The following is a 24128-nucleotide window of genomic DNA, read 5'->3' as shown; positions in this document are numbered from 1 at the left end:
TGCTTTTTGGCCAGTGTTGTTGGGATTTGTTTCTTCAATGCTTTCTTCGCTAGCATCAGATGGCACCTCTTTAAATGCTTGAAGACTGATGCCAATTCTCGTTGGATCCATGACTCTGTGTTCTTTCCATCTTCTTTTGATAGTTTTTGCATCATTCAATATTTTTTTCCCATAGGGCTCTTCAATATTGCAAGGAGAGGTTTGGACTTCTTTCTTCAGTTCTTTCAGGATGACAGATGCCGAGTGTGTTCTTCCTGTTGGGTTTGCCGACTGCAGGCCATTGCATATTTCACTGTAATCCTTAGTCTTCTCTAACTGACTTTAGAAATGATTTGGTCATCTCGTGGTCATCAAGTGGCTTATTCTCAAGATCACACGCAGCTGGATTCTCATGGACTCATTTTAGTTTTCGTTAGCTCCAACATGAACTTACATAAAAGAACTAACCGGCCTGTCCACAGTCTGAACTGACCTGGTTTTAACTGATAATTATGAGCTTATACATTTTCTCTTTTCACAGACATAATCAGTTTGATTCATGTGCATTTTATCTGGTGAGGTCCATGTGCATATTCTCTGTATGTTGTTGAAAAAGGTTTTTGTAATGAATAGATCACTGATTTTTGCAAAGTTCTATCAAGCTATTTCCAGCTTTGTTTATATCACTAAAGGCATATTTTCCAACTATGGATCCTCTTTGTTTTCAATTTTCACATTAAATTCACCAGTAGTTATCAAAACATCTTGATTGCATATTTGATTAATTTCAGACTGAAGAAGTTGGTAGAATTCTTCAATTTCTTTAGCTTTAGTGGTTGTTGCACAAATTTGAATGATAGGTGTATTAACTGGTTTTCTTGGTAGGCGTATGGATAGTATTGTACTTTACAAATGATATTGTACTTCAAAATACACTTAGAAATCTACTGTGTAGGGTCAATTCTGACTCAGAGCAGTTCTGTATATGGTTTTTGAGACTGTAAATGTTAATAGGACTATGTAGTCTCATCTTTCCCTTAAGAATTATTTGATGGATTTGAACTTCCAAACTTGTAGTTAGCAGTTCAATGCCTAACTCACATCACCACTCATGTTCCTTTGAGGTACATTAAGCATCATTATTTAATTCCATTAATTTCTGCTGGGAATGGACCCTGCCAGTCAGAGTGTGTGATCAGTTTATAAAACAGCTGGTGACATTTGTTGCTCTTAGGTGATATCAAATTGATTTCAATGTACAGCAATCTCGTGTCACAGAACAAAACTGTCCCATAGGGCTTTATTAGCTGTAATCTTGATGGAAGCTAATTATCAGATCTTTTTTTCATGAAGACCTTGGGTGGGTTTGAGCTGTCAACTTTCTGGTTACCAACCATTGGGCCACATTTTTTAAATAGTTGATGAATGACGTTATGCTGATGGTCAGACATGTTATGGCTGCCAAACTGTAGCCTCATCTCTGTGTAGATAGTGAAAATACAGAGAAAGTCACATGGAGTTCTAGTTTCACTACTGTGACCTCATTAGGGAAGGAAAAACAAAGCAGCAGAATATGTGGAGATATGGATTATTAACACTTATGGCTACAAAACATCATTACCCTCTAATCCAAATGTAAGAAAGTGGTGTAGTACGAAGAATATCTCATTACCGCGATCTTCTATTTCTTCAATGCTATATTTTTAGATTGTAAAATATTTTATCTTTAATTCATCAAGGGATCATGCGTTTTGTGTCTCCTGGGGAGCCCATCTGGCCACAGAACTTCTGCTGATTAGACAGTGGACACGGCAGGTTATGGAGCGAGAGGAGAAATGAGGTATCAAATGACATGTGTACCGAGCAGCTGAAAATAGAAAATGCATCTATTCTCACCTCTCCGTGTGTCCTTTTACAAAGAGGATCTGTAATAAGACAACATTTTCATAGTTTATTCAAAATCTATTGAGGAGGCACCCTCTCCTCCCCCACGGTTTTCAGATAGAAGGGAGGAATTGCCAGGACTTAGTAATCAGTAAGGTGGATAGTTAATGAGAAAGCAGTTCTGCAGAGTGGATGGATCTTGGAGTTCTCAGCAAGAAGATGCTGAAATATTAAAGGTAACAGCTGCCTGTAAACGATTGCTGTTGCTGCAATTTACATATTAAAGAGCAGCAAACTTCCATGATGTCTTCATTCTTAACATGGTAATGATCAAGCTATAAGACAAGGCAACACTTTAAATTCGTGACTTTGAAGTTTTATTTTCCAGGAAGACACTAAAGGAAGATGAGTAAGCTCCTGTTTCTAGCAGGAACACCATAGGAAAATATTTATGCAGCACCGTCCTTAGTTAATGTGCCACTTTTTTTCCTCAGAATGCATAAACGGATGCTATTTCTATGAATTTCACTGTCTCTAAAAGAAGTTGCTTCTTCCCAACAGGAAAAACACTTTCCAATACTAATTTAGAACTCAGTACTAATTTAGAACTCAAGGGGAGCACACGCTTGGTACTATGTCCCTGATTGGATTCTTTTGACCTAATTTCTGTCCATTCCCTTGGTGACCCGGATTATGTGCTAGAGACTACTGGACTTTAGACACTGTGCTTTTTAGGCACAAAACATCCATCACAGGCAACACCAGAAAGATTTGATGTGGAAACCCCATTATTGAAATGAATTTGACCTCAAACTCACTGTTAGCAGATTTTAGGAATCAATAGACTCCCTTGGACTGATGGTTGAAGAAGCCTCTCACTGCTATCCCAAAGTGATGGAATTGGTGGTTGCTGGACTTTGGTTCAGATCTCTTGCTTTGAGGGTACCCAGTGAATGGTGGCCTGGGCCTACCACCTATTTATACTATTTTTAATGACCTCCTTGCTTTCTTATGATATGAATCAATCTTGTAGGCATGGCTCTACTTTTGTGAATGAGTGTTATTGAAAGTTTTGCCCTTTTACCAACCCCCATTGTTCATGTAAATAGTGTCTTGTCGTTTATACATTTAATCTGTACAAGTTCCCAATTCATGTATTACAGTATAATCCAGGCTACACTTGGATAATTTCCTTTTCTCAGAAGTGTTTTCCCCCCAACAGTATTATTGGCAAATAATTTACATATACCATACAATTCAATCATTCAATCATATCAAGGGACCTTGAGCAGCCACCACTATATCAATCTCAGTTCACCCCCACCCCAGTGGGTAAATGTCCTCTAACATCATTTGTGCAATCACAATCAGTTCTAGTGCTCCCCCACCATTACTTACTCCCCAAATCCCCTTTCCTGCCTATTTCCCACCCCACCCTGCATTCCCTAGAACCCCCTGTGTCAGTTATGCTCTTATGTATTCATTCCTCCTGTGCCTCACAGCTGGGGAACCCAAAAGAAAACGATAAACAACAAAATCATACCAAGGTTTTAAGGGTAAAATCACAATGGTATAAAGGTAAAAATACAAATCAAGCATAAGAAGGAAAAGACGCCCATCAACATTCAAAAGCGCAGGGAGGAAACTTCTGTCATGGAACAAGTAAGAGAGAATTGACCCCAGTACAAATTCAGTTCATATCTGTAGGAGGGTCAACTGCCCAAGTGTCAAGTTCGACCCAGCATGACCACGATTACAATGGTTTCTGCCTGATAGAAAGGCTGTTCAAGTCTCTTGCCCATACTTCAATATTGGAACTGTCATCTTTGGGTCACACAAGCTTGTGTGCTTCTTCTGTGTGGACTTGGTTGACTCCTCACTTAGATGGCTGCTTGTTTAAACACCTGCCTTTAAGACCCCAGACCCTATTGTGATTGATAGCTGGGCACCATTCACTTTCGTCACCACACTTTGCTCTAGCATCCTTATTTTTAGTAATCTCTTCATGAACGGGAATGTCGAGCAGGGCTGTGTTATAACAATTAATGTTCTTTGATTGGAGCTAGAATTAAGTGGGAGCCTACAATCCATCTGCTTGTCTCTGGTTATGACTGGCTTGGGTTTACTTTTGTGGTCTTATCAGTTTATGACAAAGGAAATAACAACAACATATTCTTAATAATTTTTTTGGTGCATAAGGCAATTCCATTGATAACATCAATCATCTATTCTATGGCATAGAATTTAATGTACTACTGAGAAAAGGAGTTTTGTGAATTCTACAGCTTTCAATTGCAATCCGTGAGTTGTTGCTTTGTACAGCCTGAATTCTTAAATGATTGAGCTCTGTTTACATTGAGCATAGGGGTTGGCGCTAGGAGAAGATTTCCTGTAACATTCCTGACATGGGCAGGCCCTTGTCTATCAGCTTAATACCTGCATATTAAAACAAAGAGAGCACTGAGATAGTAAATACATGTGGGTTCTGGGTCCCCTTTCATTGGATGCTTGCTAAGCCTGGGATCCCAACCAACACTTTCCACAGTCTTTGGTGGCTATTATTTGCTTCCTTTTCCATCAGGGAATTTCAGTCCTAAATTCAAGGGCTAAAAGTAGTTTTGAGGTAGGGCTCAGTTCACTCAGTCGGGTTTCCATGTCAAGTCCTTCTGGTGTGGCCCTTGGGGGATGCCATGTTCCCCATAAGGCCAGTGTCTAAAGTTATCGTAGTCCCTGGTCCATGGTTTGGTTCAGAAACGAATTCAGAAATGTTTACCCAGGAACAGAGAATTGGGCTCACTCTCTCCTTGGGTTCCCTATGTTTACCATTGAGCATCCCTGCCCAACAGGAAGTTGCTCTTCCCTATTTGCCCTCCAACAGAACTATAAATGCCTCCTCTGACATTTAGGTGCTCCCCTCCTCTGGTCTTAATTGATTTTCCCAGTAAGGGTCTCCTCTTATTCCGGTGAAGTGTCTGTGGATTAGTCGTAACCCCCTCTCAATGTTGCATGGCATCAAGTGCCTGGTCTTCTTTGTTTCCTCTTGTTGAGGGAATGACAAGCCAATGTGAGGGTTCCTCTTTCGAGGTGGCTCTTCTCCTTTAAAAAAAAATAATTTTATTGGGGGTATGTACAGCTTTTATTGCAAGCTATACCCGCATCCATTGTACCAAGCACATTTGTACAGTTGCTGCCGTCATCATTTTCAAAACATTTTCTTTCTACGGTACTTAAGCCCTTGGTATCAGTTCCTCATTTTCCCCCCTCCCTCATTAACCCTTGGTAATGTATAAATTATTATTATTTGTTCATGTCTTACACTGACTGATGTCTCCCTTCACCCACTTTTCTGTTGTTCTTTTCCCTGGGAGGGGGTTATAGAGGGATCATTGTGATTAGTTCCCCTTTCTCCTCTCATCTTCCCCTTACCCTCCTGGTATGACTACTCTTATTATTGGTCCTGAGGGGTTTATCTGTCCTGGATTCCCTGTTTCTAGCTCTTAGCTGTACCCATGTGCATGCTTTGGTTTAGCTGGATTTGTAAGGTAAAATTGGGGTCATGATAGTGGTAGGGAGGAAGCATTAAAGAAGTAGAGGAAAGTTGTATGTTTCATCAGTGTTATATCACACCCTGACGGGTTCATCTCTTCCTTGTGACCCTTCTGTAAGGGTTTGTCCAATTGTCTACAGATGGGCTTGGGTCTCCACTCTGCACTCTCCCTCTTTCACATAGATATGATTTTTTTCCTCTGGATATTTGATACCAGATACCTGATCCCATTGACACCTCATGATCACACAGGATGGTGTAATTCTTCCATGTGGATTTTTTTTTGCTTCTTAGCTAGATGGCCATTTGTTTATCTTCAAGTCTTTAAGATCCCAGATGCTATATCTTTTGATATAGCACCATCAGCTGGGAACCATCAGCTTTCTTCACCTCATTTGATTATGCACCCATTTTGTTTTCAGCGATCCTGTCGAGAAGGTGAGCAACATGGACTGCAACATTATTAGAACAAAGTGTTCTTGCATTGAGGGAGGACTTGATTTGAGCTCCAATGTTCATCTGCTACCTTAATACTTAATATTATATATATATATATGTTTCTCTGTCCTTATGTTAGGCAGATAGGCAGGGATGGGATGTTCATTGATGCATGTCCAGGAGAGCCAAGCATAGAACAAAGACCTAGGTTTTCCTGCTGGGCGTTAAACCTGGATCAGCCCACCTGGGCCAGGTGATTGCAATTCAGCCAATGGGATCAACCTGGGGTCGTCCACCACCCTTCCCCTGGGAATCCTTGAAAAGGCAGGAGCCAGGGGGAGAGAGAGGGAGAAACGAGAGGAACTGGGGAAGGAACTGGGGAGAGAACTTGAGAAAGAACTTGAGATAGTCTTTTTCGGAGGAAAAACTTGGGAGAGAGATCTTTGCGTGACCCCGAGCAGTCTTTGCCAGGCTGCATAGTCGAAAGGAATCCTATGAGTGCTGTGTAAAACCTGAAGCTTCTTTTAACTCTCATTAAATTCACTTGGATCACGAGCCAGGCTTCGCCGTGAATTCTTTCTCGTGTGGAACCAAGGTCCGAGGTGTAAAGCTAGCCCACAGAGAGAGACCTTACACTTATATATACATATATTTATATATGTACATGCCTGTATTTAGACCTTTATAAATGTCCTTTGTCTCCTGGTTCTTTTCTCTATTTTCTTTTACTTTCCTCTTGTCCCACTATCATGTTGGGCCTTCATTCGGGTTTCTGTAATTCCTCTTGGGTACATTGCCCTTTGTTAGAGTAATCCAGCCTCTAACAATCATGGGGTCCATAGGTGCAATTGTACAGCTATAATATATGAAGATTATAGTAAAGTTATAGAGAATAAGAGAAGTAGGAGAGAAGATAAAGTAAAGGAGTCAGATACTTTTTATGGTAGCATGCTCACCTCCAGGATGGCCTTGATCGCAGCAGTCAGGTCTGTGCAGAGAGAGGGAGGAGGAGTGAGAATATATTTCTGACCAAGGCTTATATATCCTTAGGGAACATGCAAGCCATGTGACAAGATGGGCAGATCCTAGATTCAAGATGGCAGCCTAACCTTGGCCGTCCTTGAGTTTGCTTGACCTTGTCTCTGGGCTCTTCTTCAAGGAAACAATCCACTATAGTTATCAGCAGGGAGTATGCCCCACCTAGGGTGGGATAGACAATAGTGTCTGATTGCTCCATATGGTTCTTGCCCTCAGGGAGAGAACGTCTAAGCAGCTGACTGCCCAAGTGTGCTAGCAAGCAACAGACAAACTGAGGAAAAACTTTTCTGTATCCCACAGCCCTGATCAAGCCCTATCAGTCATCCCATTCTCTCCTTACCATTGATTGTGGATCACTTATTGTTCCCTTGTCCCTAGGTTTGTTAACACCCACTCCTTTCCCCGCCTCTTCTCTCCCTTGTCCCCTGGCGCCATTGGTCCCCATTGCTTCTCCTTCAGATGGTTTATCCCACCTATCTTATCTAGATAGACATGCAGAGACAATAACAAGCACAAAAATAAGACAGAAACACCAACAACAAAACCATTGGCAAAAAAGAAACACCTATAAATAGTTCCAGGTCTGTTTGTTGAGTATTTACCAGTTGAGTGTGATGGGGTGCCGTGCTCTGGCACCAAAGTCTATTTTTGGTATTCCCCTGTGACTTCATTGCTTTGCTCCCCTTGCTGCTCTGTTGCATGCCCTTAGTGTTTCGTCATGGTGTGGTAGGGTCAGATTACACACAATTCCTGCACTGCACCTCCAGTGATGTCCCTCATAGTGCTATGGGTCAGTGAGGGATGTCCGTTGTGTTTTGTGGTGGGCCCGGTCCTATGGTCCTCTCTGTGCATTGGCTTCTCTGAGCAGGATCATTGTCCTTGGGGCTTGGTGGGCAGGATGTGCTCTATTCTCCTTCCCTCTTCATTTGCTCGTGTTTGCACTGATCAGACATGCCCCTCTTTTTGAGTTGTAGCTTCAGTGCTGTCTCGAGGTGATTTTTATGAAGTACATATATGAGGGATGATGTATGGTTCATGCCTGGCAGGCAGACTTTCTACCCTCTTTTTAGGGAATTGACCTCTAAGATTTGTTTAATTGGTAATTATCATTTTGTGATTGGCTCATTTGACTCAGCATGTCCTAAGGACTTATCATAAAATAAGTAACCATCTAAATATGACATTAAGTAAGTCTACATAGAAGAAGCACACCAACCCGTGGGATCAAAGGATTGTAAATAATGAAATCCAAATTCGAAGGAGGAGATAGTATCAGAGTTTAAGCTGTGAATATTTAGTTTGTGGAAGGCTATGGATGACAGTGTAAGTCCACAATCCATTTGCAGATTAAGCATCCCGTGAATCCTCTCTGACTGTGGTTCAGGAATGGGAATGGCCTTGCTGTCAGACAGAGGGTATTGTAAAGTTGATTATGACAGATGCAGTTAGGTTAAAATTTAATACTTTTAACATTTTCTCTCCCTTTTGACCCATTCTAAATTGTTCAGATTTTAATGTTTTCTGCTTTCATTTCACCTGAAGTCTTTGTTTTGTCTAGTCATTGTTTTGCTTGTTTCCTGCTTGTGTTTAGTATGATTTTCTTTCTTTTTTTAAAAAAAATTGGGGCCTCTTACAACTCTTGTTACAATCCATACATCAGTTGTATCAGACATATTTGTACATATATTGCCATAATTCTTTTCCAGACATTTATTTTCTATTGAGCCCTTGGGATCAGCTCCTCTTCTGCCCCACCCCCTCCTGCCTCGTGGTCCCTTGATAGATTGTAGATTGTTATTATTTTCGTATCTCACACTGATTGCTGTCTCCCTGCCCCTCTGGTTTCTGTTGCCCTTCCCCCTGGAAGAGGATGTATGGTTATCTGACAGTCATTGGGATTGATTCCCGCTTCCTCCAGTTCCTCTCCCTCACTTCCCCCTACCCGTTTGGTATTGCTATTTCCATTCTTGTTCCTGGGTTCCGGGTGTCGTGAGCTTTATCTCTTGCCTATAGCTATGTACATGTTCTGGTTCAGTCCAGAGTGGGAAGCAGAACTAGGGTCATGATAGTGGGGGGTGAGGAAGCCTAAAGGAACCAGAGGTACATTGCGTGATCCATTGGTGCTCAACTGCACCCTGATTGATTCATCCCTTCCCTGCTACCCCTCTGTGGGGGAATGTTCCATTGTCTACAGATGGTGATCTTCTAGATATGAAATCCAGACTATGTAAATTTATAGACTGGATTAATAATTACCTTGAGGGACAGCATAGGAGGAATATGGAGAGCTAACACCAATAAGTACAAGAAGAATGTTCTGAAATTGATTGCATTGATGATTTCCCAACTCTTCTTACTATGATTCAATTGCATATGTGAAGTATATGCCAATAAAACCATTTTAAAAAATAGAGAAGTTGCTTTAAAGAGCCCATGAAACACCAAGTATGTGAAGAGTAGCTAGTCTTTTAATGAACTAGAGGTAAATGGTTAAGGATGAATTTACCAGTACTGGTTCTGTGTAGTAGGTAACAGTTTGGGCTGCTAACCATAAGGTTATAAGTTTGAAACCACTAGTCACTCTGCAGGAGGATGACAAGGAATTCTTTTCCCATAGTTATAGTCTCAGCATTCCACAGGGGCAATTCCACCCTGTCTTAACCCTCAGGATTGACTTGCTGGCTGTGAGTTTTATAAATTTTATTTTATATTTGCTTTATACATTCAAGGAGTACTTGATAATATCAAAATGTTGTGGAGGGAAAAATTAAAAGGTGAGATATGGAACCAGGACACTGGTTTCAAGACATTTCTGATGTAGATCATGCTTTGGAACAAAGCATGGAGCATATTAACATCAATAAATATAAATTTCAAAAGCCTAAATAATTCCTAAAATAACTTTAAAAGAATTTTCACATGAATAAAATAATGTAAAACACAAACAGGAAGTAAATAAGCAACCAAAACCCAACAATGACTAGACAAAACACACACACACACACACACACGCAAACCTCAATCAGAAAGACTGAAGGAAATATTAAAAACTAGGGCATATACACTGGTACAGATAGGAACTGGAAACACAGCCAATCCAGGAGAGATGAACCCCTCAGGACTGGTGATACCGGGAGATTGTAGGGAAGGTGGGGTAGAAAGGGGTTACCGAACACAAGGATCTACATATAACCCCCTCCCTGGGGGATAGACAACAGAAAAGTGGGTGGCTGGAGACATTGGATAGTGTAAGACATGAAAAAATAAAAAAATAAAAATTATCAAGTGTTCATGAGGGAGGGTGGCTAGAGAGGGAGGAGAAAAATGAGGAGCTGCTACCAAGGGCTCAAGTAGAAGGAAAATGCTTTGAGAATGATGATGGCAACAAATGTACAAATGTGCTTGACACAATGGATGTGTGTATAGATTGTGATAAGAGTTGTATGAGCCCCAATAAAATGATTTAAAAAAACTAGAATAAATTTAAAGTGGGTCAAAAAGGAGATAAAAAAGTAAAGTGTTAAATTCTAACCTAGCTGCATCTGCAGTAATCCACGTTGCATGATAACAAGGTTATCCACATCCCTAGTGTATGGCCAGGGGCATTCACTGGAGGCCTAATCCATGTGTATTCCTCATACACTCTTTTTTTTTTTTTAACTGAAGCCATTTTAAAATGGGTCAATAGGGACATTGGTGATAACACATTATATTTAACCCTAACTACATCTTCCATAACCTATGTTTACCATGCTCCCTGTCTGGTGCAAGGCCAGAGGAAATCAGTGTATGCTTCATTCATGTGTGGAGCTATGCAATGGGTTGTGAGATTCCGTTGTTATCCATAGTCTCCTGCAGACCAGGCTGGTGTGCTTCTTCCATGTGGACTTACATAGCTGCTTGTTGGAAAACAAGCCTTTAAGACCCCAGACATGATTCTTTCTGAGAGTTGGCCACCATCTAGTTTCTTTGCTACACTTTGCTATAGAACCGTTATGTTCAGTAATCTCTTCATGAACGTGGGAGCCAAGCAGGGGAATGTCATAAGTACTAATGTTCTTAGATTGGGGATAGAATTAAGTGTGCGCCCCAAATCCATTCATACATTTATTGTTTATATATGTCTTTGGTTCACCTAGAGACATCATTGTCTTTTTCTGTTAGAGAACATTATCAATCATCCCTTTGGGGGCATAAGGTAATTCTATTGATAGTGTCATTAATTTATCCAGTGGTATAGAATTAGAATCAATTTTGAGAAAATGAAATTATATAAATGTAGGTCATATATGAAAGAAATACACTATATGAATTATTGACTTGTACAGTTTAAACTCTTTAGTGACTGGACTCTATTTGCACAAATATTGGGGATTGGTGATAGGTAAAACTTTCAATAATATTCATTCACAGGGAATAACCATGGTTACCAGATAATGCATGTCATCATTAAGCACCCCTCCACCACCTCAGCCAAAAAAGGTGAAACTCACTGCCATTGAGTCGATACCAACTCACAGAGCACTGCGTAGAACTGTGCCTGGGGGTTTCTCAGACTACAACTCTTTGTGGGTATAGAAAGCCCCATCTTTCTCCCTTAATAAAGCAAGGAGGGTATTACAATAATAAGTATATGGTAGTCCTGGGCCACCATTCATTTGGTACCCTCAAGGCAAGAGATTTGAACCCAAATTCAGTGATTGCCATTTCTATATCCTTGAGATATAGAAGTTGTCTGGTTCTTCTCACACAAGGGAGTTTCAACCTTAAATTCAAGGGCTACAGGTGATTTGAGGTAAAGGCTAGTTCACTCAGTGGGTTTCCACATCGTGTCCTTGCAGTGTGACCAATGGAAGATGTTGTGCACCTTGAAAGAAGATAGTTCAAAGTCTCAGAATTGTATGCACACAGGGCCTGGGCTACCAAGGACTGGAGAGAAACTAGGTCAAAAGTACCCAATTCATATCATAATACTAGATGTAATCTACGTTGGGTTCTCTGAGGTATAGATCTTTTTGAATTAAATTAAAAGAGTGGCATATTTTGATTAAATATGATGGGTTAGGCCCCAAAAACCAGAATGGCACTGGGCAGAATGGCGCTTTCATAGTACGGATTTTTCTGACTCAGAGCAACTTGCTGTCAGTTAGTTTTCACCCGTGGCTTCACCTGGGATGTTCCTTTGGTCAGAGTGAATTTTTTTGTAAAAGCAGTTTCACTCAAACCTTGGTTCTTTTTGTGTGTGTGATGGTTGATTTAAGAGAACAGCATGTACCTGTGAAATTTTGTTTCCTGCTTGAAAAAATTGCTGCCAAAGCTGTTGTGATGTTGAACAAAGCTTAGAAGGACAGCGCTATTGGAAAAACTCAAGTGTATGAGTAGTTTTATTGTTTCAATAGAGGTGAAATATCAGTTGATGACAAATCTTGTTCTGGAGGTTTGTCAACTTCCCAAACAGATGAAAAGAGTGACTTGTAGTGCTTTTGGAGTTCATGCCACCAGAGCAGACTGTAAATCAAACTTTCTATTTAGAGATTCGGAAGCGATTATGTAACAGTGTGCAACAGAAGCCACCACGACAGTGTTCCTGCTCACACAGCTGTGTTAGTCTGGGGAGACTAGAGAAACAAACTCATAGAGACACTCATATGTGTATAAGAGGGAACTCTATATCAAAGAGTAATTGATTAAGAAAACATCCCAGCCCAGTCCAGGTCAAGTCCATGAATCTGATATTAGCCCACATGTCCGTTCCCAGTCTATAAATTCTTCAGATTCATGCACCATATGAGGTGACACTGAATGCAGGAAGAAAGATCACAGGCCAGTGGGTAGAAGGTCTTGTGGATCCAGTGGCAGTAGATGCCTCTCAATGCTGGCGTGGGTCCCCACGTGGTTCTTCCAGCTCCCAGGGCTCTGGCTGCATCAGTGTAGCTCCATCAGGATTGTTGTCAGTGATGTCTTCCAGGGAGAGCTACTTCTAGCAAGCTCTTTATTTCCTTATCACCTTAAAATAAGGTCATCAAACTGCGTCCTGATTGATAGGCTAAACTCTACCCCTTCACTCTTAAGTCTCAAATTGACAACAGATTATGTAACTACCAAAGCAGCCTTCACAGTGTGCCAGTTTTTGGAAAAAAAAACAAAACAAAACAACCCAGCACGACACGCTTACACCACACACTTGACTCCCCTGACCTCTCTCTGTCCAACTTCTTTTTATTTCTGAGAATGAAAATGGACATGAAAAGACAGGGATCTGACGGTGTAGAAGAGGTGAAGAAAAAAATGAGGGAGATGTTGTCAGCCATCCAAACAGATGAGTTTGAAAAAATGTTTCTAACAAATGGAATCGCCTATTTGACAAATGTATTAAGTGCAATAGAGATTACTTTGAAGGTGATAAGGTTGTTTTGTAAAAAACTTTAAATATATAGCTTTGGAAAAAAATCTGGTTTTTTTGGGTACCCCTCATATATTTTAGAAAATGCAATAGAAAGGATACCTGTAATTTCAATCAACAGAGAGTATTGCTGTTTAGCCTGTCCACTGAACACATTTTTTTGTATTTATATATGTTTTCATGCTTAGCCACATACATACACAATTTATTAATTCACAACATGGGATCACCCACTTTTGTAACTTGTTTTTAAACCTTATAGATATTTCATGAACCTGTATCTATGTCAAAAAATAAAATTTTGTACATAATTTTTAATGTAAAATACCCATACCCATTTTATGGTTCCATAAATATTTACAAAAGGGCTTCAGAAAGTTCATGGGAAAATCCTTATCTTTTAATTCCACTTTCCTGTGGGGACCAGCCTCCCCATCACCAAATGAGTCTAAGGGGTGGTTGTATAATTGAGGGGTAAAGTAAAGATACATCAGACAAGATCAAGCATGCAAGGGCTCACCTCAGTCATGACTTCAGAAGCCAGGTCTGAGCAGAGAGAGAGACGGTAATGTAATCTCAGGAGTTTATATAACATCAGACATGCAGGCCATGGTAACCAGATATGTAACAGCAAGGGGTTGTACAATAGGCACACACATAACAGGAGGGGAGGAGCTAGGGGCATACACACAATAGGAAGGGGCTGTACTAGGACACATATGTGACAGGAAGGCACATATGTAAGAAGATAGGTGGACTCTAGGGTTAAGATGGCAGCCTAACTTTGGTTCTCTTGAGTTGACTTGACCTTAGGTGTCTTTGAGCTCTTCTCTAGGGGAGCAATCTATGATCCTTATCAGAAGGGAGTGGGCCCTACTTTGGATGGGACAGACACCCTAAACAGGGTCTGATTGCTTTTGATGGCAGATAACTTTTAGGCAGATAGCCTTTAAGCAGTTGACCTTCAAGTGTATTTAGTAGCAGCCATGTGCTTGCAAGTAGCACCTCAAAATTGGCATTATTATGGGGGACTTTGTGGGGAATAAGTTTGGATATACCTCCCACCCAGGGATGTGATGGTTTCCTCCACGGGAGACTTGGCCTCCCAGACTCTTTACTGTATGAATGTTGAGTATGTTCGAATACACTCTCTTCCTAGTTCTGTGTCCCTCATTTTCCCATGGATATTTTGAAACCCCTTCCTATAACTAATTCCTTACTGTTAGAATACTGTTAGACTGTAGATGGTTTTCAATGTTATGATAAATATTTTTGTGTTTGAGTCATATCATTAGGATAGACTACAGATGTAGACTTCTTGGGTCAAAGAATATATACCCATTAAGATTTCTTACATACTTTGGCGAAATACCCTACTTGTGTAGTTCATATTTCAATATGTCTCTCTTCCCAAAGTGACAGAACCCAATTTCATGAAACCTTGGCAAGAGGAAATTTCTAAAAATATCCACAGTGTTTACAGTGTATTTGGTAAAATGGTTATTGTTTTGTTTGTTCATTTCTTTGGTTCATAAGATTTAGTGTTTCTAGTCATATAGATTAACTGTTTTGTATCAAAATTCCTTACTATATAAATGATAGCAATCTTTTATTTGTCATGCATGTACTCATTAGACAAAGTCATAGAAATAATGAGGTCTCTACCATATTTTAACTTAATATTATTTTCAATTAATATTTTCTCACAGATATTTCTCCAATCTGACATCAATAAGAAAATGTACTCTTTAACAAGAGTAGGTATTTATGTATAATATTCTATCCGGGAAAATATTTTAATATATTTGAATATCTTTCATTAAAAATTTTTAACACGTTCCCTTATTTTATTTTTTCTCTAATACAATTATTTATAAAATTAGTCATAAATTATTTTCTCTAAGAAAGGACATAAAAGTATTTTACAACTTTTGTGGAATTCATCTAAAGCTCAATAATGACTGACATTTTAATATTCTTATGTTTTTAATTGATCAATTGTTAAAGTGTTTGCTAAATTTATTTAAAATAATGCAGTATACTTTAAAAAGCAGAGAATTTCATAACATTTTTGAAGCTTTGCCTTAAAAATAACTCAAATTATGCTTAAATATTTGCTGACAAAGCACCGGAAGAAATTGACATTTAATTAATTTTTATGCTTCTGTGGCTTTGTGTGTTTCTTTTGATTTGGAGAGAGTTGTTATGAAAGAGACATGACAGTAAGAGGTTGATCCTGAAGCATATAATCATGACCTCTTGGGATTATGATGAGGTGGTATCTGGCATCGTCAATTAAGCATGAGCGCTGAACCAGCAAACACGGCACACCCTTGATTTCTTTCAAGCTATTTTGAAGAATGTGCTTATTGTTTATTTGACTTTTTCAAAATACAATTTATGGAATAAGGGATCCTAGAGGGATGCTATATGAAGATGTTTTTTGAAAGGTTTGAAAGTTTGTGGTTTGATTTTATTTCTTCTTAAGCCTAGAGTTTAAAAGTAATTTAAGAACTAAATAAAAGTCTCTATGGGGACCTTTTAGCTTGTGGGCTTACCAATAACATTTTGAAAAATCCTATTACTATTAAGCACTCAGTTTTTCATTAGACTTCAGTAGCACTTTGTCTCTTTCTATCTGACACTTTGTAAGTAACGGGCCTCTACAATTGGAACATAACACTTCGCTGTAGTTTGATATTAATTGTCTTTCTAGCTCACTCGAATAGCATTTAAAACAATGCTTGAAGAATATTAATATGAAGAGCAGCCTTTTCAGTCATGCAGAGAAATGATTTTGAAGTGACATTAACTTTCAAATAAAACTCTGTTGGGGAACTTTATAATAGTCCTTTTTTCTTCTTCAGAAAATGACTTTTAAGCTATAATTTTTTGACATTCTTTAGGGGCACTCATGCTTTCAGATTGTTCCATATACATCAAAATAACTTGGTATTTTAGAACCTTAAAGTTTAGCATTAACAGTTTAAAATAATCCTTTTCCCGAAAACCATGTTGGGCATTTTTATTACTTTTATCATTATACGCCTTGGAGCAGTCTCTTAAAGAGACTTTTATATGTCACAACTTTTCTAATCCCTCTTTATGGATTGCACCTGTGAATTTCATATTTGATTAAACTTTTAATTCAATTCAAATGAAAGTTTTATTTTTAAAAAATCCTTTTCATCTTTAGAGATTTGTTGCTTATAGTTAATTTTTTAAGTCATTTTGAGTTGTCAGGTTAAATGAGCCATGTAGATTTGGAAAAATATGTTTTCTGCATCATTCCCCACCTTTAGCAAAGTGGCGTAATCTGGTTGAAATTAAAGAGATAAGACGATTTGCAAATTGGGAACCACAAGTTCAGAGGATACTGAATGGAGTGACACAAGGAGAAAATGGTTCAGAGAATTTTTATAAGAGAAAACAAGGAACTTACGTAAGCATTCCGTGATGGACCGATGTTTAGGTAATGGTGACCAAATTGGGTAGTGATACATCTGATTGGCAGGGGATTTCATATGTTTCTAAATTTTTTTTTTTAAGTTACATGTGACTCTACAGGAAGGACACGTGTGATCTAGCTTGTTTTGAGTAGCATCTACTCAGAGAATTGTTTTGGATCTAGCTTCCTAAGCAGCAATCAAAATTTTTAAGTAAGCAATTGAGAATTATTCTCTAAAATTGTTAACCAAATAATTTTCTCAGAGTGAAGTGGGGAGTTATAGGAATGACCAGCTACATCCCTAATCCAGGGGTTACTTTTTGATTGAAAATAAAGTGTTAGATCTTTGTATAGTCACCATCTCATGTCAGGAGTTCAAGTCAATTTGGGGTGCTGAGGTAGTTAGTTTATTGTGCGAACCTGGCTGATAAACACATGTGGGGTTAATTGAAGGGTGGAGGGATTAATGGCTGGGTAAGCCTCACCTTTCGAGTTCTTGGGTCTCTTGCTTTCTGATGGTTGGATCAGGGTGCAGCTGCCTTAGCCAGTTCCCTGCTTCAGCTTGCAAGGCTCACTTCCTGCAAGACATCCCCAAGGAGAAGATACATGGACTGACCCCGATGCAGCCCTGGGTGCTGGCGCACCCGAGTGGAGACCCCTGCCAGCGCTGAGATGCTTACACATTCACTGACTTGGCTTTCCTCCTGCAGTCAGCATCACAGTGTGTGTTTTGTGAGATGGAAGAGGACGCTGTGGATTGGTGTTGGACATATGGGTTAATGGTGGACTTGTGGGCTTAGGCAGCGCTGGGTCGGGATGTTTTCTTGATGTGCACTTACCCTTTATATAAAAGTCTCTTATACATGAGTTTCTGTGGATTTGTTTCTCCAATGTACCCAGACTAACAGTGCTTTCATTCAGCAATAGGATTCTAGAAAATAAAAATACCAAGGAACGTTGCCATTTCTTATAAATAGAGGCTTAGTAATATTTAAGCAAGTTTTCCTAGAATGATAACAATTTTTTTTTCATTTAAAACTATTCTGTGGGTTGATTGTCTGGGTGGTCCTTCTGCATCGTATGGTGTGAGCTGGGATTTTTTTCACTGTGAGTTTGTTCATTTGCTTCCTAGACTACAAAAAGCCCTCTGTTACATGCCTGGGCCTTGATATTGACTGTCATTCAGTGCGACTTTATCATTCTCCATATGAACTCTCTCTTCAAGGAGTAGCTCTTAAAGTCTAAGCCTTGAACTGACACAGTATCATGTTCACAACATTCTACTGTTCAAAGTCCAGTTTCAAGGTGCAGAAATGATGGCAGGAGTTGTTGGTATATTTATTTGCATAAAAATGATCATAGGGACATACTATAATCTTTTTTTTCTACTAACAAAGAACCCTAGAATTTTCTGTAATATTGAACTATAAGAAGACTTCAAAAGTTGATGTAAATGCTTCATTATATTTAATTCCATTTTTCATGAACGATTAAAGCTCCCTCTTATATTGCCTTTTCTCTCCTTCAAAAATTTTTACTTTTAATTTCAACCTTTTAAACTTGACATTCAACACAGGGAACTAAACAAAACCCACTTGACAAAAACAAAACAAAATGTAAAGCAGCTGCCATTAGGTGGATTTTGACTCATGGCGCCCCATTCGGATATGCTGCCCGGAAGAGCTGGGCTTTCCAAGGTTGTGACCTTTCAGTCACATATTTCTAGATCTTCCTTTCAAGGTCCCTGTGGGTGGGTTTAGACCACCAACTTTGAGTTAGCCGCATGTTAAGTCACTTGGGTCACCCAAACACTCCTACAAAACTAATTACCTTTTCCCTCTGAGTTGATTTTGACTCAGAGTAACCTGATATAGGGGTTTCCAGAGCTTAATCTTTATGGGCACACATTACCTCCTTTTTCTCAGAGAAGCTGGTGGGTTTGAACCACCAAACTCATGGTTAGCAGTACAATAGTCAGTGGGCATGGCCACAAAATATGCTAGATCCTGGTAGAAACCATCACATTAATGATGTGATACTAGTTTGTGCTGTGTTCATGTCAAAGGCGCTCTGGTGGCTCCGTGGTTAAATGCACACCAACTCACTTCAGGGGCAGTCATTTGAACTCACCAGCTGCTTTGAGGAAGAAAGATGTGGGAATCTACATTCACACATATTTATAGCCTTTGGGAACCCTGTGTCTTATAAGACATACAAAACCAAACCAACTGCCATTGGACCAATTACAACAACCAACCCAGAACTGCCCCATGGGGTTTCCCAGGCTGTCATCTGTATGGAAGCAAACTGTCACATCTTTCTTCTGTGGAGCAATCGGGGGGGTCTAACCACTGATTTCATGAATAGCAGCACAGTGTGTAAGAACTGAACAACCTGGGCTCTTTGGTTAAAATTTAATTCTGTGAATGTTACAGGATGATATGCTCTAAGTGAGTCACTCTCTGACAGACTGACTTAGTTCAGGGTAACAACAATCCAACGACACTGAGGTGGAGGCTTTTGCTGTGCCTGGAAAATCAGGGTTTTATTTTGGGTTCTTTAGACCCTCTTTGGAGAGGAGAGGCTCTACAAATGCCCGATTTGATTTGGTTTAAATTTTAAAAAAGCTTAAAAAACTGTTAAAAATGCAACTGATATGAAAACTTTTCAGGTATCTTTGCTTTCGTGAGGAAAATCCAAGGGGTTCAGAGTGAGCGTTTAAAAAAAATTTATTTTTTACAACACTGCTTTGATCTGGGGTTAATATCCTGCATGATTTAGGACTGTTGCAATGTTATGCAACCAGAACAAAGTGCAGGGTTAATTAGATACTGAGGCTGCTTTAGTTAAAATTGACAATTAAAAGATTTTGGCGGCTTTATCTGGACAACTTAACTTACTATAAACTTGAATTAAACTAACTTTATGTCAGTAAAATGCCACTTTTATGTTAGAGTTGAGTGCAGAATTTTATTGGACTAAGGTTTCATTCCTAACAAAAATGTATTAGAAATCTGCTTCCTTAGATTTTCCTTCTCAAATATCAATTGTCTCCTCTCAGCTTTCCACAGGACCTGCCGGACTATAATTCTCCATTGAGATGGATAGCCATTGTCTGGCAGGAAGGCCCCCTCTGCTGTTGACTGAAAGAAGATCAATATATTCTAGACACCAGGCGCGGAGACAGCACAGATACTGATTGGAGCCCAATTTGTATTCAGGGTTATCTGAGAGCCATCCAGTTTTTCCTGAGCTTCAACACAGGAGGCAGAGCAAAACTTTTCTTCGACTTAATTGGGGAAATATTCAATTGCTAAACAAGACCTAGAGAGTTTTCTACCTTTAAGAGAGAAGGACATCCTAACCTGGATAATTGGCACAAATGATAAAGCATCCACACATATCGCTATAAGACTTCAAGTATCATATTTTTGGTGGAATTAAATCTTGATGATCTTTCCATTAGAAGTTTGCCTGTGCGTACCAAGTACCATCAGTTTGGGCATTCACTGAGACCTTGTAAGAAACCCTGCAGCAGGTTAGGCAGATCCCTGGGCCTGTTGAATCTGAAATTGGTTTTTTTTCAAAAGCCCTTTGGTTGATTCCTAGCGTGGTGTGGTTGAATTTGGAGAATTGCTGTACTAGTTGGTAATAGCAAAAGGAACTCCCAGACAATTCACTGAATTAATTGGGTTGAAAAGAAATTTAATATTATCCATCTGGATCATTTGATTCCAAATTTTAGCTTTATGATTCCTATTTAAATACTCTCCTGCTTAAGTCGGCCAGCTGCCTTGAGTTGCTTTTGTAGCTCAGCAGCGACTCCAAAGCAAACGTGTTACTGTTGGAAGAGAAGCCCTTCAGTTTTCCAAATATCACTGTCTGGATCTACTAATCTGCTTTTAATTCTACTGTTTTCTTCTGCTTTGTGTTTACTAGGGAGTAATTATTAATTTTCTTTCAATAATTCTGGTCTTCCTATTTTATCTTTTAATCTGATGTTAGTTTTCAGAGGACCCACCTTTCAGATCTTCACAGGTTTTAGGAAGACCTTCTTGACATGGAAAGGGATTAGAGATATAAAATGATTTTTTATAAAGCAAAATTCCTTAAAAAGTTGAATTTATTTTATTTTTTTAATGATAAATGAATATATTATGTGAAAAAAGTTGGCTTTAATACTGTTGACAATATGCCAGATCTACAATGGAAGCACCACTAGCTACCATCCATGATGACAATGTTGAAGAAATGACTGTTTCCAAAAAGATAACATTACATTTTTTCCAACACATTTTTAATCTATCAGTTACAGTTTACAATATAAAATTTTATGTGTGATTTTAAAGCTATTACAATTTTCAGTTGATTTTGGAGGATGGAATTTCTAGGACTTTTGTTTTTCTCCTGGTGCTCTGGTGATAGTGTTTAAATGCCTGGTTGCTGACAGCTGCTCCTTGGGAGAAAGAGGTGGAATTAAGATTCCATAAAGATTTTAGCTTTGTGTATGAGGTCTTAATGCAGTGGTTCTAAACCTTCCTAGTTCCACGACCCTTTAATATGTTCCTCATGTTGTGGTGACCCCCCAACCATAACATTATTTTTGTCACTACTTCATAACTGTAATTTTGCTACGGTTATTAATTGGGTGACCACTATGAAAGGGTCATTCAACCCCCCAAAGGGGTCGTGACCAACAGGTTGAGAACTGCTGCATTATAGACTTGAAGTTAAATAAGTGACCATCTAGGAGGGAAGCAAGAAAGCCTACATGGAAGAAGAACACTTACCCATGTGGTCACAAGGTGTCAGCAGGATCAAGTATCACACATCAGAAGACCCGAAACACACAACCATTTTGATGTGAATGAAGAGGGTTGGAATGGAGATCCAAAGCCCATCTGTAGACAATTGGATATTCCCTCACAGAAGGGTCACAAGGAAGGGATGAGCCAGTCAGGGTGCAGTATAGCACCAAGAAAACACACAACCTTCCTCTAGTTCTTTAATGCTCCCGCCCCCCCATGACCCCAGTTCTATTTTACAAATCTGGTTAGCCCACAGAAAATACACTAGTATAAATAAGAGCTCTTGACACACAGAATCCAGGACAAATGAACCTCTCAGGACGACAGTGAGAGTGGCGATACCATGATGGTGGGGGGAAGGTGAAGGGAGAAGGGGGAGAAAGGGGGAAGCAATCACAATGATCAAAATACACCCCCCCAACAAACAACAGAAATGTGGGTGAAGGGAGACAGAGGACAGTGTAAAACATGAAAATAAAAGTAATTTATAAATTATCAAGGATTCAAAAGGGTGGGAGGGAAGGGAAAGGAGGGGAGAAAAGGAGCTGATACCAAGGGCTCAAGGAGAAAGAAAATGTTTTGGAAATTATGGTGGCAACATATGTACAAATGTGCTTGAAAAAATTGATGTATGGATTTTTATAGGTGGTGTAAGAGCTCCTAATAAAATGATTTATTAAAATAATAAAAATATATTAAATACAACAACAACTATTTTGGCTTTGGAAGCCCTTTGGCAGTTCTGTCTGCTTGGTAGGCTCTCTGGGAGGCAGGACATGATGGCAATGGGTGGGTTCAGTTGCTTTTCTGTTAGCAGAACTGATACAGGATTTGGTTATCAGAAATTTCAGAATTTTAGCAGAGTGTAGTGTACCTTGCTCTAAATTTTATGTGGCATCAGAATGTAAGCAATCTTTAATATTTTTAGCCATTGCATTAACTTTTAAGATACCTTGTATGGGGTTCAGATTTCCAGTAATTTTGAATGATTAGTTGCCTACATCATGAAAATGACATGTTTCAAAAATATCTTAACATATATTGCATTTTTTAGTTTTCACTGTAAACTTTTGTGGTATCTTTTATTAGTTTCATTACAGAAGTAAAGAGGTGAGAGCAATAATGATCAATTATCATTGTGACAGAAGGTAAATGATAGGGAACAAAGGCTTGAATCCAGGCCACCTACCTTCAAATTCAATGCTTTCTTCACCATAAATGTATTTCCTTTTCTGCTATTTTGTTTTCTCAGAATTTTATTCAAGACCATGTTATCCACTAGATAGAAGGCAATGAATTTTTTAATATTAACTGTTACCTGCTCTGTCATCAAGAAGAAAACCTTACTAAATTTAGCAGTTACTCTTTTTAATTTGGTTATTATCTGCCTTATAATTTAATTCTAATTCTAGTATCTTAAAATAGAGCAGAAATCCAAACCTTTTCAATGAAAACTTTAAAGACAGATTTCTACTTAAAGAAGAATGAGGTGGCATTTATTTCAGATTTATTGCCATTTTAAGCAAGAAGTTTCCTTCTAGTTACATGGAAATTTGGGACAATAGATAATAAATAATAGCTATTTATAACACTTGAAAGGCTGTATTAATAAATTATGTCAACCACATAATGCTTTTGTTACAGAGTTATTATTCAACTTCATGTTATGTACTTTTAATTGTTATATTGCTTTTAAAGTATGAGAACAGCCGACTGATAAAAGCAGGGAAAAACAAACAAGACAAAGACTCTCACATCAGAGGGAACAGTTTTTGATGGATTATATCTTGATGATCTTTCCATTAGGAGTCTGCCTGTGTGTACCACGTACCACCAATCAGTATTAGCATTACCTGAACACCAGCTGGCATTTTGGCATAATTATGGACTTGTTGAACTTGAATTCGTATTAAAAAATAATCTCCAGGGGATCCAAAGGCACCCTAAAAGGCAGGGGAGAGGGCCTGGAGCTGTGGGCTGGACTGTTCCCAGGTGCTGACTTGGAGGAAGTGGAGGCTGTTGTCTCATAAAGGACTGGGTGCGTGTTGGGGGATGGATGGGGCAAGGTGGACCACTGGAAGGTTTGATGTATGGTTTGGACTATTCAATGCAAAGTTGATCTAAACTGTAAACCCCACCTAAGTTACAATGAAAAATGTTGAAAAATTATGGGTGGGATTCTTATATTCAAGAAAATACTCTTTGATTCTTAAAAAATTTATTTTGAAGATAAAATTTAAGTATCATTCCCATGTTAAATTTGAACCTCAAAATTCTTATTTATCATAAAGCAATTGTCTGTATGGTTTCTTTACCTCCTCCTTTATATTTTGGTATTTTAAATTTAATTTAGTTCTACAAACTTAGTTATGCACTGTTTTGTATCTCAGTCTACTTATTGTAAAATAGATTTTGTTTTTTCTATAATATTTGCATGCACTTGAAGAAACAATAGGGACTGTGCCACACAGATCTAACACTTATTCTCTCCTTCGAGAGAATACATTTTGATTACTTCCAAAAGTAAGTTCTATAGTTCTGATTAGTTTTATAAGTTTGATTCTCTCCTTAGAGAGAATAAGT

Source organism: Tenrec ecaudatus, chromosome 14 (assembly GCF_050624435.1).
Source record: "Tenrec ecaudatus isolate mTenEca1 chromosome 14, mTenEca1.hap1, whole genome shotgun sequence".
NCBI lineage: Eukaryota > Metazoa > Chordata > Mammalia > Afrosoricida > Tenrecidae > Tenrec > Tenrec ecaudatus.
The sequence above is the reverse complement of the archived record's forward strand: the minus strand, read 5'-3'. Positions refer to the sequence as shown.